Source organism: Ambystoma mexicanum, chromosome 6p (genome assembly GCF_040938575.1).
Source record: "Ambystoma mexicanum isolate Mex_15411 chromosome 6p, UKY_AmexF1_1, whole genome shotgun sequence".
Taxonomy (NCBI): Eukaryota; Metazoa; Chordata; class Amphibia; order Caudata; family Ambystomatidae; genus Ambystoma; species Ambystoma mexicanum.
The window spans coordinates 110,989,732-111,007,642 of NC_090935.1; the positions used below are offsets into that span (position 1 = coordinate 110,989,732).

Genomic DNA, 17,911 nt, shown 5'->3' on the forward strand with positions numbered 1-17,911 from the left:
AGGTCGAGTCAAAAAAGTTGCAAAGAAAAAAAAACAAAAAAAAGGTTAGTTACAAACAGTTCATAACTTTAAAATAATGTTTGTGCTGGGGACTATTTTATGTTTTTTTCCAGTCAATTCTACTACACTCCATCTCGTGTTTAAACTGAACATCCCTTTTCCAATCTCTCCTCCAGTTACCCGTGGGTGTCAGAACTATACACACACAGAGAAGCGAATGAGAGATGTGGTTTGCCAGACCGTGTACACTATGGAGGAACTATTAATTGAGGTGAGGCGTGTTCAGGCTCGAGATGCTCATGTCCAATGGCCAGAACATGAATTAACTGTGTTTGGAGACTACAGCAAAGTTGCATTGGACCATACCTACAGTGCGACCGCACCACCACAAGAAGATGTTAATGAATGTATTGAAGATAGCTCTAAAGTAGTTGCAGATCAATTTACACAATCTACACCTGCCAAAAATTTGCCACCAAAAAACCTGTCGACATTGTTGTGTTCTCCCATCAATGTTGAAGTAATAGATGTCGAAATGACAGAGAATGAACCAGCTGCAGCATCCATAGACGCATCAGAACTTGATATCAGCAATATTACTTTCCAATGTGTTGAAATCTCCACAACATCACAGGCTGAAACAACGTTGACGCAGGATGACAGTCTAATGAAAGAGAGCAAATACATTGTATTCGACAGTTGTTTGATGGAAATTATAAGTATGCTGAAATGTGTGCATTCCATTAGAGGGAAAGTATGTTGGAAGCCATTGATTAATGTGACTCGTCAAATAAAAGGCAGTAACGTCAAAATTAATGCCGCCTGTAGATTAAATCTTAGGTTCTCATGGTCTGCACAACCGATGCTGGGGAAACTGCCAGCAGGCAATCTACTGTGTGCAGCTGCATCACTTTTTAGTGGCTCCAGTTTTAGAAAGTTAGAGGCTTTCTTTCAGTTTGTGGGACTCCATTTAAGCGCTGTACTACATAAACCAACGTGATTATCTGTTTCCGGCCATTAGTGATGCTTGGAAAATTGAACAATTGTCTCTAGCAAGTACATTCGAAGGCAAACGAATCAGGCTAGCCGGCGATGGACAGTGCGACAGCCCTGGATTTTCTGTCAAGTACTGCACCAACCACTTTCAGGACATGGATAGTAAGAAAATTGTGAGTTCGGTGGTCGTGCAGGTAACACAATGTACATCGTCAGTGGCCATGGAGAAACTAGGATTTATAAAATCAGTGGAATATCTACAATCAAGGGGAATGCACATCGACCTCATAGCCACGGATAGACACGTTTCAATTGCCAAGACAATGAGAGAGCAGTTCCCACATATTAAACATCAATTTGACGTATGGCATCTTGCTAAATCAATCAATAAGAAAATCTCGGCTGCAGGGAAAAAAAAAAGGTTTTGAAAGTATTTTGCAGTGGTCACATTCTATCACCAACCATCTTTGGTGGAGCTCAAAAACTTGTGAGGGGTCAGTGGAAATACTACTTGAAAAATGGCGGTCACTGATGCACCACTGTACCAACGTTCACCGCTGGACAGCAAATGAACATTTCCACCAATGTGAACATGGCCCTTTGTCCCCAGAGGAGGCACGGAAGAAGAAGTGGTTGATTCCATCTTCACCGACACACAAAGCCATTGAGAAGATTGTTTTCGACAAAACTCTATCAAGAGATTTGAGAGGACTGCAGGAATTCTGTCACGCAGGAGATTTGGAGGTGTTCCACAATATGTGCCTAAAATACAGGCCAAAGCGCTTGCGTTTTAGCTTTCGGGGCATGAAACATCGCACTCTACTAGCGGTCTTGGCCCATAACAGCAATGTCAGACGTGAACAATCTAGGACTAGGGGTAAAGTAAGGATGCCTCGTTACACTAAGGTGTTTTCAAAACGAAGTAAGCAATGGGTGATCAAACCAGTCTATGATGAAATGCAGTTCGACTTTGTGAAAGGCCTTATTGTTGCTGTGTTAGAGAAGCACAGATATGGAATTTTGGACGTTTCTGTGCAGAGCAGTGATCCATTGCCACCGACCATTGCGACTGTGCCATGTCCACCCGAAGCACAGCTGATTGTGAAGTACAAATCCCGGTTTAAATAATTGCAATACGATTGTCTTTTTGTAAATAAATGTTATTGTACAGTGTACCTGTAAACCTAACCCCTACCTTCACCATCATGGGTGGCGAACAAGCTGGGTGTCATCTTTGAATTCTCTCTATTCACCTCACATATGTGTATGTATATATTTTTCTCATGTCTCATCTCATGTAAATGTAAATGCTGCGCACTGTTGACGGAGGGGAGGCTTGCGTATTGCAAATAATAAAACAAACAAACAAACAATAAATCTCACTTTTAACTCAACTCCTGTGGTACTTTATACTTTCCCTGACCTTCCGCAAAAAATTAAATGTCTCAATTTGGGCTGCAAAGCTCGCAGACAACGGGGACAAAATTGGGGCACTTAGAACGCGCCAGCCAAGCGGGCCGTGGCATTTGGGAGAGAAGCCAGTTCGCATTTGCACATTGAGGCGCACTGCATAGACGGATTCTAAACTTCAAGTTCTCACAGATGCCTATACTACGTGATGTTGCAAATAAAGAATGCGAAGGACAGCGCCCAGATGAGGCCCACAAGTCGCACTGGAAGTATAAGGATCTATTGTTTTTTGACCTTGAGACAGGGACCATGCTGAAAGAACTACATTTGAAGGGAGTGCGCAATAACGTAAGAGACGATAAGGCAGAAAATTCAGAAACTAGACCGAGTTTCATTTTAGTTCAGTATACGAAAAATCGTTGTCAAGAGCACGGTCCGTTTTACAGACTGCATTACGAAGAGACACAATGGAAATTTCAAATATAATGTAAGTAAATCTTTACACGCTTTTATACCGGAATGAAGATTTAATGAATGGATGCATAAATAAATGAATGAATGAAGAGCTAGGAAAAGCAAGTAAAACGTGTTCGTAGTGGGCACATGGGCATGCAGGTCCACTGGTCTCACCGATATCGGTCCTTGGCCCAGCCACTTTTCCCTGCACTGCCTACCTGCACTACGGGACTGTCTCTGTATCCTTCAGCCCCTTCTCCCGGCATTTACCTTGCACTTGCCACCAGCTGGCCCTATTATTTAATTTGTATTCAACTAACCATGTACAGCCCTTCCCCATGCGTGATCAGAAAGACACCTAGCCTAGTAGGATCGTTGTCTGTCTGCCCTTGTTCCCCACCTGCCTCGTCACGCCTAGAAACACTTGAGTATAGGCGCGTTACAAATGCCATATCATAGATCATATCCATCCTCACGCATGCAGACTAATTGTCGTTTATTATTGTTTTTGCCTCGATTTATCTCGTTACTTTTCGCATTGATTTTAGAGACGAACATACTCCATTGAACTATCCTTGCAAGCAAATAGTTTCTGATCGGCCGTAATAAATAAAATGAGTAATATTAATGAAGTTCGGCTAGCGAGACTAATTATAATTTTTTTGTTTTCAGAACAGGTATTTGATCCCATTCTGCCACTGCCATCTGTTTGAGACACCGGTGTGTTGTGAGTTGATCTGTGTTGGTTTCCGGGTTCTGTGTGGAGTCGCGCAGAAGACTGGGCGCGTTTGCCTACGCAGCACGGTAACGTCACGGAGAGAGGCGGGGAATATGAATGTTTTGATAATGTCAGGCTCAGGGGCGGGGGAATTGATTTAGTGCCGCAAAAGCAGGTCAGCCAGGGCAATGGGGGAAAAGATAGGATTATCAGAAAATGGCGGCTCCCTGGTGCTTGTTTTCACGTGCGTTTAATGGACGAAAACTCGGGTAAGGTCCAGAGGAAAGTTTTCTAAAATCGAGCCACTTAAGCTTAAAAAAACATGGCCGACCCGTAGGGACAATAAACATTTTTTACTAGACCATGCCTTTAATTGTTGATCTTGCTGGCAAGACTAGGTAGGTGTCTGCATTTCGCACTGTATACTAGCATAGAGACAACACAGGGAAATGAAGACACTGTGTCCTATACATACAGCGGAAGAGGGGGTGAGGGAGGCTCAAGAAAGGCATCTAGTTGTACAGCCAGACCCTGGCCAGTCAGTTCAATGCACTGCCAGGCAGCACTCAGAGGTAGAGTTAGCCACATCTCCCTGCAATGTTCAAGCCAAAACCCCTCCCCTCGTAAAGGCAGTAAAGTAAGAGAAAACATGGCAAGGGAACTTCATGCTGTAATTTGCAAAAAACATCTGCCCTGAAAATCCCTTTGTGTGCGCTGCACAGCCATAGATCACTTCTGCTTGGGGGTGGGGAGGGGCGGGGATACTACTTACCAGCCAAGAAGACACACAAAGACATGCTGTTGCTGCAACCAAAATCAAAATAGGAAAAACAAATCCACCGGCAGCTAAATATACCTGCCCGTGAATGGCATGGAGTCCGTTATTCTTCTTCTGCACAGTCACCGTCTCCAGGCAACTTCAAACTCCCCTGAGGCAACTCTACCCATCATACGCTTCCACCCTGCCAACCCTGCATTACCCGCCCTAAGGCGATTTAAGATAGTTTCCTCCGTTCGTGCCAACTCAAAACCAACAAACACCCGAACCCGCACCTCCTTGCAGTCTGCATACAACTGCCGCCCCTTCGAACTCATAGCCCACCGATCTTGCCACAAATCCTGCCACGCACCACCACCGTACACACTTAAGGGGACTTCTACACCCAACTCCCCCCTCTGTGTGGTCCCATAAGCAGCCCTGTCCCCCAATTTGTTACCCAAAACCCCACAATGACTGGGGACCCAAGCCAACTCTACCATGGTACTCGCCAAAACACGCTCCTCTAACCGCCGTCTAATGAGCATAACGATATCCCCCATCACCATTTCTCTCCTTGATAGCCAACAACGCACTCATCAAATTCCACAAACACCACCACCCTAGCCAACTGCTTCCCCTTAAACCAAAGCACAGCCATATTAACAGCCATCAACTCTGCCATGCAGATTGATACATCATCCGACAACCTAGCCACCCAAAACTCCTCTTCCGCCCGTAAATAGCAGGCCATACCAACCCTGTTCCTCTCTGGATCCCTCGAACCATTCGTATACACCTGGGGACCAAATTTCCCCCCACATTCTGCACCGTCAGACTCTTAATCACACCCTGATCACCACTCTTCTTGACCACCACCTTTGATAAATCCAAACAGATAATTGGATCATGCAGCATCCAAAAAGGCAAACTCCAGCACCCTCCTGACCAACCCCACATACAACATCCTCATACTCCTCTGCCCTCCACCCCAAGCCTGACCCGACACCGGCTTTTACACTTCGGCACCATCCTCTCCACTTGTAACTTACAAGACAGGCACTCATCGTAGGGCACACCCAGATACCGGAATTCCAACATCCGTACCAACACAGTCCCACTCACCTTAAGTTTCAAACTGACACCACTACATCACGTGTGGAAACAGCGGACACACCGTTTTGGAGGAGGACACCGTAAAACCCCCAATTCTGACACCACGCTTCCATTACTTCCAAAGCCTCCTGCAACCTTCCTTAAATCACCCCATCCACTTTACCCCTAACACAAATCACACCATCTTCTGCATAAAATCCCACCTGACAACCACACTCCTGAACCTTCTCGATAAGGCCATCCACTGCCACAATAAACAAAATAAATCTGACAACACTACCCTGCGGCGTCCCATTTTCCAGCAGAAACTCCCGGGACAACACATCCCCAAAGTGCACACGAAACACCCTATTCCCCATAAAATCTTCAATCCAAGAATACATTATCCCCTTAAACACCTTTCTCACGCAGGAACGAATAGCAACCCATCCCTCCACACCACATCGTACGCCTTCTCTATATCAACAAAGATCGCACCCACTATCTCCCGACAGGACAAGGCCTCTTCCACATCTGTCGCCAATGCAACCACAGCAGCCATCACTGATCTAAATTTACAGAACCCATGCTGAAACACAATCAGCCGCTGCTCCGACTCCAAAAAGTGCACCAATTGGCCACACACCATTTTTTCAATCACCATACACAAAACACAAGTCAAAACAAAGGGCCGATAGGACCCACACAAGCTAACCGGCTTCCCCAGTTTCAGAATCGGCATGATTAAACAGCTGCAACACCTTTAGTAAACATCCGGCAAATGCTGCAAATAAACATAACGCACCCCATCCTCACCTGGACTAGAATCCCGTCACCCTCCCCTCCCCCCAGCTCGGCCCGCAACTCACTCAGAGTGAAGGACATAAACATACAGGGCTTCCAATTGTCCACGGCATTCAGCACACCCAGATTAACAGCCACAAACTCTGACATCGTCCGTCTGGACGCCAGAGAATAATTTTCTGTGCTGTGCACACCCGCAAAATACTCACCCAGTTCCCGTGGTTCACCACCATATCACACCACATTACAATAATCCCCGGAATCCGAGATCCGCCCCTCGCCTGCCTGGACATAACCTGAAACCTAGCCCACACCCGCATCACCAGAGAGAGTACCACAAAAATTCCTCAAATACATCCACTTATGATACCGAATCACCCTCTACAACGGTGCCCTGGCCTTTTTATACGCTATAATTTCCGCCACCACTTTAGAACGCATGGCCTTCGCTGCTTCCTCTTCCTATCCTGAACAAGCACTGTACAGTCTGATGATCACCACGGACCTCAGGTTTCCGGAAGCGCTTACCTCGAGCCGGGCCAGGTCCGTCACAGCACTCTGAAAGATGCCTACCAGAGTCACATCCAACTCATCCACATTAGTCAGCACCCACACTCACTGAGCACCACTCACCCAATCACACCCATCAACCTGCTACACCCATCCCCAAACCTCACCCAATCCAAATTACGGAAGATTCCAACCCCTCAAACAGGACTCGTCGACTTCACCATCCGGACATCCACCTCCACAGATATAGACCCATGATCACTCCCCAGGCATCCTCAATTTCCACACACACACTTAGAGACTAAAGAAGCTGCTACCCAGGTCAAATTCATTCAAGACCCCATACCCGTATAAACATCAGTCCTAGTATGCCCTGGCAAGTTCAATAAAACAAGCCTGCAATCATCAGCCAGCACCTCAAGACTAGCCCCATTTACATCTGTCACAGGACTATTCCACAGTGTATTATGCCAATTAAAGTCACCAGAAAAGACACACCTGCTGCAATGCCCCAATATCAAAAGCCCTACACAGATTATAATAATTCAAAACAACCAACACACCATCACCCACAAACAACCTCACACCAATCAACTCCAACTCCCCATCAAACTCAAGAACAGAACATTGAATACCAGTCCTCACCAAAATGCAGAGCCCACCCCCACAACTCTATCCTTCCTAAAGAACACAATCTGGAAAACAGAAATTAATACCCCCTCTCAACCACATCTCCTGAACACATAGGACATCAACATCACCCACCCTAAACAACAACTCCTACAGCTCCTTCTCATTCGCCAACAGACTCCTCGCATTTCATTGCCACAACCTCAAACTGCTCAACTCTCACAGGAGACGTCACCACCACTCATCCACATATCTGTGATATGTCCAATCTTCAAATACATTTTCACTGCCCTCAGCCTGCAACCTTTCAGATTTTGACTAACTCAGCTGTCATATTGATAGTCGCTATATTAAAACACAGCAAATCCGACAACTCCAACAGTAACACCCCCACCAATCACCCCTCCGTCCCCCAAAGGGGGTCATAACCGCCTGCACCTTCTGAACTGCTACAGCATAACTGATGTTATGGCTCACCTTCATATTCACAACCTTCCAGACCTCCACCTGAGCAACACACCCCTAAACAAAGCAACATGATCACACCACAATTGCAGCACTTTGCATCCACACCGAGACATCTTTGATATCATGTGGACCACCACACTTACCACACCTCCTCTCCTTCCCACAGGATCGCGGCACATGGCCATACTCCTGACACTTATGCCACTTAAAAGGGGCTGGAACACAAGGCTTCAACCTAAAGCGCTGAAACCCCAAATACACATGCTCCAGCACCTCACACCCCCTAAACTGAATAGCCACAGTCGTAGAAGTAATGCCCCCATCAGGGCCTTTCCTACCCAACTGCCACACCTCCAAAACCAAATTACAATATCCTTGTCATGCACACAGAGAGGTAACCCCATAAATCTCCCCCTTACACACAGCACCACCCTGTTCTGACATGGAAACAGGGTGCCTCCCAAGACTACCCAAATCCAGTGCCTTGTTCCTGGTCGCCTCACCAACAAACACCCCCCCCCCCACTGATCACCTGAGCAAACAGCACAGCTCCAAGCCCTTTCCGGACCCACTCTGACACCACAAAAGGGCTAACTCCACCAACATCCTGATCGGGCTTCGCAGACTTTATAACCACCTGCCAACCCAACTCTGCCTCCATGGGCTCAACCCCAGACTCGCACCCGCCCACACACGCACTGCTGCCCACCACCAGAACCCCCACCGCCCTCAACCTTCCAATCCACAGTGGATCTACTACTGAGCAGCGCAACCACCACCCGCACCAAATTTCCCTTTCCCACAATCACCCTTTTAACTTTCCTTCCCACTTCTGCATTCTCCAGTCCTAAGCGACCCCTTTGACAGGCCCACCACCAACCACTGCAGGCCCAAGGGTACCCTTGCTCATACCTGCCTAACCTCTGGGTTTATCCCAGAGACTCAAGGTTTTTAAGCTCTTCTCTGGGTCTCCGGGGAAGAGTGTGGAGTCTCCAGGTTTACACAGCAGGCCCAGAGTTGCTGCTCCTCTGAGGCTCGGAAGGGCTGAAGCAGTAAACATTGAAGCGGCTATGGCACCACTTGCTGCACCTGCATCCCCGAAAAGGGCGTTTTTTTAAAATTGGCCTTGATTTTCTAATGAATTACTTTTATTTGTACCTGCAAGGGAAGCACTAATCAAGGTCTTGCTAAAATGTTAAAGAGATGTCTCCGCAGGACTATACAGGCTGCAGGCATTTTCCCCTCATTCTCTTTGTTTCTTTTAAGAAACCCACTTGGCATATCATATTGCAGGCATTAGCAGACAAGTGTGTGGGAATGGTCCATTTCTCTATCAAGCCACATCTCACTGGGATGGGCTGCTTAGCATTAAAAAAGCCCCACAATCTGCAACTATGCAAAAGTAAATACCAGACTAACAATGCATGCTAGTCTGTGCCATGTTTGCTTGGTTGACATGAAAACATATTAGGCACTGCACATTTTATTTACGTCCTGCATAACAAGATGCATGCCAGTGTGAAATGACTAAACTGCATTGACTAGGAGTCAAAATGGGGAAACCAGGGGTATATTCCCCTTATCAACTTAAAGAGGCTGGAAGGCCCTCTCTAAATGGAATGGTGTGTGGGTGCGCATTTCAAAATGTCCCCTTGCCTGCAGCTGAGAAGACCTGCCTGCCCAGGTTAGCAAAGATGCCTTTATCTGGATTAGTGTGATGCTTCCAACTGCAAAAGGGCCCTGTAAAAATGGTAAATGCTTTTTTTGAGGGCACAGTTCAATGTGATGCAGTTTTGCGCACATGGCCAATCGCGCATTCAATATAGTTTACCTTTCTGACATGTGGGCGGAGCCTTGTGCACTGAGGCGGAGTCTCGTATGGCTATGGGCGGGCATAAAGGATTTTTGATGTTGAAATGTAGGCAGGTATGCCCTTGCTGCTCAAAGCCTCACCCCGCCCAGGAACAGGCCCTAACGCCATCTTGCACCCTCACCCCCGTGCCGCAGCTGCCTTCTCCAAAGCAGTCCCCTGCCCACTCATATCAGCGGGCAAGAACACCCACCACATGACTCTCTTCCTCCCCCTCCCCCCAAATAAACCATTCCCCCAACAAAACAGTGCCGCGACTCTCTGTGCTCGTTCTCAATGAGATGGCGCCTATGTGAAGAAGACGTCGTGCCGCAACTATGGTATGCTCGGTCGGTACTCCGCGCTGAAGTCCTCACGCAATCTGTAAAGGGACGGGTCGGGGTCTTCCTTTCTCCATAATCCTCTCCCTGAGCACGTAGACACAATCTCCAGCCGCCCTGCACAGTAGTTTCCTTCTCCCGCGACTCTCTTCCTAGACACGTAGACGTCCTGTGTGAAAAACGTCCATACGTCAGGGCGCCTTAAAGGCATTTGAGAAAGTGTCGGCAAACTTTTAAACAAACGCAATTCCATCGGGTCTCATAGGGACTTTAAATGTGTGTTTCAGCTGATAATAAAACCAACACAAGGCCTGCCTTTCCCATAAGCTCCTTTCCAGTCCCAGGCGCCGGCAGCAGCAGCAGGTGAGGAGTGCAGGCATCCAGCTGTTGTAATGAATTGTATACACTTGCCTGGCAGGGGAGACACCATTCTCTGAGACACCCCCATGATCACTAAGGGTGACCCCTCTCCCCCCAGGGAGGTGTCACTTTAACTTGCGCGGAAGCGGGGGTGAAGGTGGACGGGAGAGCCCCGTTCACTTCAAACCCCACAAACAATTGACAGAAAAGAAAAGGGCGAAGGGAAACATTTTTTTTATTTATGCATTTCTTTTAGCGTCCATTAACTCGCCCCCTGTTACATTGGTAAGAGGAGCCCTTTTGCAACCTCTGGAAATGCACGTTTAAATAAGAGGCTGCAGCCGAAGCTGTAATTCGTTATAATGTAATGGTCGCATGTTGAAATTAAAATGGGGCAGTACGTGACTTTCTAAACATCTGGATTTGAAATTCCACTGGGGAAGCCTGTTGTTGGTGTTGTAGACACAGCAGCTGTTCCGAGGGGTGAAGTTTCTTCCATCCAGTGACTCGCATACCCTCTCACCCTTTTCCCCGAAAATCGAAACGGTGGCTGAACTGGGTGGGGCTGTAAAGGAGTTGAGAGAGCTGGACCAGCGTCGCATACGAAAACCATGTAAGCTAAAGGCTCTCGCGTAAAAGCTATTTAGCACATTTACCCAGGGCTTTAAGTGGGGTAAGAACTCGAGGGGGAGGGGGCAGGTTCATATTTGGGGTCTGGCTTGTGGGATGGGCGTGGCCTAAACAAGTGCACAAACCATATTAAGGTGCGCAAACAAATATATAAATGCATGTAAGCATTTATATATTTGTATGCGTACATCACTATGGTTTATGTAGTATGAAAGCCATCTTTTATAAACATAGAAATATGTAATATATTTTAATGTTTATAAAAGATGGCTTGAATTCTGTACTTTTCAAGCCATCTTTTATAAACCTTGAAATATGTCAAAGAATCCCCAGGTTTGTCGAGGGTGAAAGACTCCTCAGCGACCTGGGGAAACAAATGGACAGTAAGGTCCTCTGGTGACCCCTCGTGTAAGGGGGTCACCAGAGGAATTTACAGTGACTGACAGAAGCGTCAGCCAGTCACAGCATTGTTGTGGCTGGCTGTCACTTCTTTCAGCTTGCCTGACTTAATGGCGGGCACATCTCCCGTCGCGACTGCCAACGGTGCGGTGGGACCGGAGGGCCCCGGTAGGCCCCCGGTACAGCCTCACTTTTTGGAGACTGCTGAGGCCTGGCCCCAGCTAGATACGGCCCACTTGGAGCATTGCATTTACCTAACCTCTTAACTAGCTCAAGGGTCCCCGTAAGTCAATAAGGTGAAGCGGTTAGGAACATCTGCAAAGTAGATGCAGTTCGGAAGCTAGTGCAAATATGCATATTATTTACGTTTACTAAGAGCCATACAACCTTTTATTAATGAAGAAAACACAGCCACCGTTGTGAGAGCAGTTATATTGTCACGCTTAGACTATGGCAACGCCTTACTACTTGGAGCCACCAAGAGGGAGCTAGAAAGGTGCCAAGTAATGGAAAATGACGCTGTTCGCATAGTCAAAAGAATTAAAAATAGAGAGCACATATCGACTGGGAGAAAAGATTTACATTGGCTCAGAGTAGAAGACCAAATCAAATTTAAAGCCATGACGATAGTTCACAGATGCCTTTTTGGAGAGGCACTGAGCTACTTTAAAAACAATTTGCCTTCTGCACTTCCCGGAAATATCTAAGATCAGCAGACGCAGGTCTACTGAATATACCCTACGTAAACCGTGTTTCAGGGTGTGATAGATCCTTCCCGTTTAAGGCAGCAAAATTCTGGAATAAGCTGCCTGCGACAAGAGGGGAACTATCCGAGTTTTAGTGAAGCATTGAAAACCTTCTTATTTCAATAAACTCAAATATTAAAGGCACTTTTCGCTGCCTATCGGGCTTTGAGCTTCTAGTTAGGGATCAGGTTGTGAATTTGCATTTCTGGTTTTGTCGCACCCTGATGCCTGCGGGCTATCGGCGTGTTACAAGTACATACATAACATAACAGGCGCTGCATGGTTCTTTCCTTGGAAAAAAAAAAGAACATTCGGGACGGCTGTGGGGGTCACCCTCGCAACCTCCACTCACAATATAGTGAGCAAGGGTGTGGGGGACATACCCGCAGCCACCAGCACCAAATGCATTATCTGGTTGAACTTTTCGGCCGTTCGGAATATTCGAACGGCTGAAATTCGCCCAAATCCTGCATTCAGTCATTTTTTATCGGTCATTTTGTCTGATTTCTTTGCAACAAATACCCTTCATTAGCACCCCTTTCCATCAGCATTCAAATGCGCCATCAGAGAAGCTGAGAAAAGCTTATTTAAACCCCACCCGTCCGAGCCATCTCCTAGCCTTAAAGCAGCTCCATAGTTTTCGGAAAAGGGACATCGCCTAAAGCAGCTATTACTTTGCCACTATTTCGTCAGTGGGCATTGAAAACTAGATTATTGAAGGCTGTCCTTCACTGCTTTTACCCCCTCCCTCCATATTTTACATTGGGAAGCTAAGGATATTAACAAAATCTGTAGCAACATTTACCAGGTCACATGCGCCTAGCCTCAGCTTCCTGGAATGGCTACCCTCTAGCCTCACAGCCCACTACACCTCCTCTTTCCCTGCTTATTCCTTGACCACACAAACATCATGACCTCTCTAAAGGTTACCTTTTTTTTTATTTTTATTTTTATTTTTTACTTGAATTTAATCGAAAAGATTTTTACAAGAGCTATTTCTCCTTCTACAGATGCGCTTCAGCGCGTTCAAGTTTTGATCGTAGGAAGAATGTTTCTCAGCTAAAAGAGACTCCTATCTATGTGTCTCCAAGTTGTGTCACTTCTTTTATGTGAGTTGAGAAGCAGAAAAATGTTTTGCGATGATCACATGATGTATGGCGTTGTCACGACCCCATTCTCAGCCAGGTACGGTTGTGGTTTTATTTGCGATCATTTCGAAGGCCAGTTCTATCAGTTTCACCATAACGATGGTCCATCTCGTCCTCTCTCCCGATATTAACCGGTTCCATACTGCCTCTTCATCTAGGGTGCTCGCCCTTTGTATACAAGGTAAAAGGAATATGTCTCTGTTTGGCCTTGTTTTAGGGCATATCAGGACAAGGTGTTTCAACGTTTCCACTTCCTCTTTAACTTTGCATAGCCGGCAGCTGTTGTCCGTCTTTGGAGTGCGAATTGCAAGGATTTGCTGGGTCATCAGGAGATTTAGTCTGGCTTTCAAAAATGTTCCTCGCATCTTTTTGTTCGGGAATTGTCTGCAGTAGTTTAATGGCGTTTTTACCTTGTTATATGTCGGGGGAGATGGGTGAGTAACTTGTTGGTCCTTGCAGTATCTGCTGACCGGATCCAGTCCATAAGTTCAATTTTGGTTTTCACTCGTTCTGGGTTTGTTTTCAAGTCTTCTTCTGTGCAGGCTATTTCAATCAGCGTTTCTTGAATTGAGGCCGCCCATTTGTTGAGTGCTTTACAGGTGCCCTCTTTTAGTTCTTCTGCAATCACGTTGTATATAGGTAATGAATCTGCCATTATGATTTTTCTGTAAAGCCTCATCTTGCTTTGCTCCACCGAGGCAGCGAGTGAAACAAGACCTAGTTCCCTTCTTATTGCTGACATGGAGGTCGACTTGGGCAAGCCCAGTACTGATTTCCACACGTGTCCTTCAAGTTTTTGCCATGTAGCTTTAGGGACATTAAGAAAAGCTTCCATTCCGTATGTGATAGATGGCACAACCTTGGTCTTGTAGAATTTTATCGCAGGAATGATGGAAAATTTTCCAAATTTTTTATCGATCAGTCTTGTTTGAGTAGTGAGTATTTTGACTTTATCCCACAATTGTTCTTGCATCGCTTTTTCTGCTGATGATCCGTCCATGGTCACCCCAAGGTATTTAAACTTATCGACTATTTCTAGTTTCGAGTCTTCCAGTCGCCATGTCCGCAGGTTTGGCCTCTTCGTTGTTATTTTTTCCATGATCAACACTTTAGTTTTAACTGCGTTTATTTCCAAGTTGTTTTTTCTCATGTAGTTTGCCAAGTGTGTCAGTTTACGCTGCAGACCAATTGGAGTCTGGTCGATGATAATGGCGTCATCAGCATAGAGGAGTCGTGAGATGAAGCTTTTTTGCCAATTTTGGGCGGGAAGGCTCTTATTTTTTCTTCCTCGTGCTGATAGTCGCCCAAGAAAGCTATAAACAAGGCTGGGGCTAGTGGACAGCCTTGTTTGACGCCTCTCTGGACTGTAATCTCTTCTGATAGGGCGCCTTGTTTGCTCAGTTTGACTATGATCTTCGTGTTTTCGTGTAAAGCTGTTATTGGCTCTATGATTGACGTTGGGCAATTCCAATTCTTTAATTTGATCCATAATTTCTCTCTGTCGATTTTCTCGAAAGCTTTCGATAAATCTACAAAGGCCAGGTAGACTCGAGGTGCTCCTTCTCTTGTTTTTGCTTTCAGGATTTGTAGCATCATTATGTTGATGGTTGTGCTTCCGTTTTTCTGGAACCCAGTCTGGAAGGTGTCAAAACAGGGTGCCTGGTTTGCCCAGGTTCTGAAATGGACCAATAGCTGTGCTGCGTATATTTTTCCCACGATGTCCAACAGGGCTATGGGCCTGTAACTTTCCGGATCTTCTCTTCCACCTTTTTTATAGACGGGTACTATTATCGCCTTTTGCCAAGTCTCAGGGACCATTTTTGATTGTGTGCAGTGGGTGAAGATTTTACTTATTATTGCTGCCCAGGCTTTCGGGGACTGCTTCAGTTCAACATTAGTCAAGCCGTCTGGGCCTGGGGCCCTCGATGATTTTAAGTTATTGATGGTCCGTTCTATTTCCACGCTGTTTGCTACGTTCACCCAAGGGGTTGATGATTCACATTTTGCTGGTACTTCTCGTGAGTCTGGAAGCTGAAATTGGGTCGTTAAGTAAGTCTTCCATCTTGTTTCATCGACCGCGTTTACCAGTTCTGTTGGTTTGCCCGGGTTTGAAGCTTTGATTAATGACCAAAAGTCACTTGATTTCTTTGTGCTGAGACATTTCAACATGCTTTCCGCGTCCTGCTGGTAAAGTTGTAGTCTATGTTGCTTTAGCCACTGTTTGTATTTTTTAGACTCTGTACTCCATTTTTCCCAGGTTTCTTGGAGATCACATTTTTTTGCGATTTTCCTCAGTCTCCTGACCTCTTTTCTTTTTTCCACCACCAGTCTGTCATAGACATGGGTGTGGGTTGGTTTGCTTCTCCGCTGACTTCCCGCTGGTTTTCTGTACGGGATCAACAGCGGTAAGTAGTTCGGACGGTTCCCCTGAGCTTGAGGCCTTGTTGGATCAGGCAGTTTGTATTTTTCTGTTATCCTTTTGATGTCTTCTTCCTTCAAACAGGTTCTTGATTGTTGGTTATTTATGTCGAGGTTGTACTTGTATACTGGGTTTAGTGTTTGAGTTCCTAACCAATTGCATGTCAAAAGATTATGATCGCTGTGCGTTGTTTTCTGAACTTTGAACTCTTGGATCCTTGTTGTCAGTTCGGTGGATACGTATATATAGTCCAAGGTTGTTTTGCAATGCAGATTCTCCCAGGTTGGGATATTCTTTTGCTTCGGAAAAAGTTCTGCAATATTCTGGAGGCTTCTAGGTTTAGTCAATAAGCCCCATGTGATCCCTCTGTCTCTGGTTGCTTCGCAGGGTTTTCCTGCTTGTGTTTCTTTGTTCCCCTCGCTACAGTCCGCGTTTAGGTCTCCGCACACAATGATGTGTGCGTTGATATGTTCTGTGTAGAGCGAGTCTAGTAGATCCTCCATCCTGGTACAGTAGGTTTTGGTTGTCATTTTTAACGGGTTCCAATGTGTATATTATGATGATTTGGTTGCTGCGCCTATTTTTCTGCCCTTCCGATTGGTCGTACCAGGAGGTCAGCGTGACTAACGTTTCGTATGATTCGTGGAGCTTTATGGGTGTTGCCAGACCTACTCCCATTTTTGTTGCTGTTAACAAACCTGATGACCGGCGTCCAAAAACACCTCTACTTGCCGACGATAGTTCTACTACGAAACCATTGTGGCACGGTTTCTCTTGCAGCCATGTCTGTTGAAGACATATAATGTCCAGTGAACCTAGGTCAACATCGCCAGGTCTAGTTAAGTGAACGTGTCCCCTTGTGTTCCAGGAACCCAAAGTGAAGCACTTCTTGCTGATCTCTAGGTCCTCGTTAGGTCGTTCACTTCTTGTAGGTGGCGCTGATCCCTTTAATTGCTAGTTCTCTGTGTTAAAATTTAGTGCTGCTTTTATCTAGGCCAATGGCCCTGTGCCCAATAGGTTGCTCCTTGTTTGTGCCAGAGCTGTCTTCGCTGGTTTCTCGTTTCGGTTATAGGAAGAGGTGCGCGCCGGGCTTGCTTGTCGTATAGTGTATCGAGTTACACCTCTTGTTCGTGACCTGTATTTGTCTAGGTCTGTTTCCTGGTGTTCGTTCCTTCGTTGTCTGTTTTCTTTGTTCTTCTCTTCATTGGTCCATTTTTGGTTGTCTTTTTGATTCTCGGTTCATACGTCTGCTGTATACCTCTTCTTCTAGGTTTTTGCCTATTCTATTTCCTCAGTAGCTCTCTTCTGTGCGTGAAGTGTAGCAACTTTTTCTTTCCCCTCGGTGGTGGTAGGGGAAGTGATTCTTTTCTCTTTGCGTTTCTGTTTTTATTTCAGTCAGCTCAAACCCATTTTGCTCCATTTCTCTGGCTACGTTCTTGTCCATGTCTTGGAGGCATGTTTCTTTCACGTGGATGTAAGCCTTCGCGATCTTTCCTCTGTGATAAGGTTCCACTAGAGTGATGTCTTCTGTTTTTATTTTTTTTCAGTGAATTCATTGTGCTCATTAGTTTCACGATCGTTCTCCTGTTTAAAATCATGTAGCCTTTTTTCAGGTCTAGTTGTTAAACTTTAAATATTCGTCTTTGTTTCTCTACTTTTGGGGTTTCTGTTTTTGATGATCGTCAGAGCCTTTGTAAGCTTCATTTCGATATGTCTGACTTTGACGTCTTTCTCTTTGCTCTCTTGGGGCCTTTTGCACGCCGTCCTTCTTCCTTGTTTGCTCTTCAAGTGCTAGCCTCCTTTGACAATCGGAGGCTTTTCGGGTTCTCTTGTTTGAGTTTTTGGGGATTTTGGGTTTTCGTTTCCTTTTACAACTGTTTTCTGTTCTGTTTCTTGCTGGTCCAGGATTACCTCGATCACTGAATTGTTGGAGGCATTTTCCCAATGTTGGGATAGATTCATCAGGTTCATGTCGCTCATAAAATCTTCTACTGATCTTGGGGAGCACCTCTTTTTCTCTCTATTTGTCGATCTCATTAAGTCTTCTTGTATGCCCTTGGTTTTCTTTTCTTTGCTTTCTTTATCCTTCGGTGTGTCTTGCTGCTTTACCTTCTCTCCCAATGTTTGTTTCTGCCGTTTATCGATATTTGCTAGTTTCAGTACCACTGGGTCCTT

At 45.8% G+C, this 17,911-nt stretch overlaps 1 protein-coding gene across 2 annotated transcripts in view; it reads left to right on the top strand.

Annotated features, from left to right (window-relative positions):
* Positions 1 to 10,345: 10,345 nt before the first annotated feature.
* ATOSB (atos homolog B) overlaps positions 10,346 to 17,911 on the top strand; it is a 726,183-nt gene continuing 718,617 nt past the window's right edge. The window contains exon 1 of one of the 2 annotated variants that reach the window (XM_069626804.1): positions 10,346 to 10,397. The gene's annotated coding sequence lies outside the window, so the exon portion shown is untranslated. The remainder of the gene's footprint in view (positions 10,398 to 17,911) is intronic. The other variant, XM_069626800.1, reaches the window with a different exon arrangement.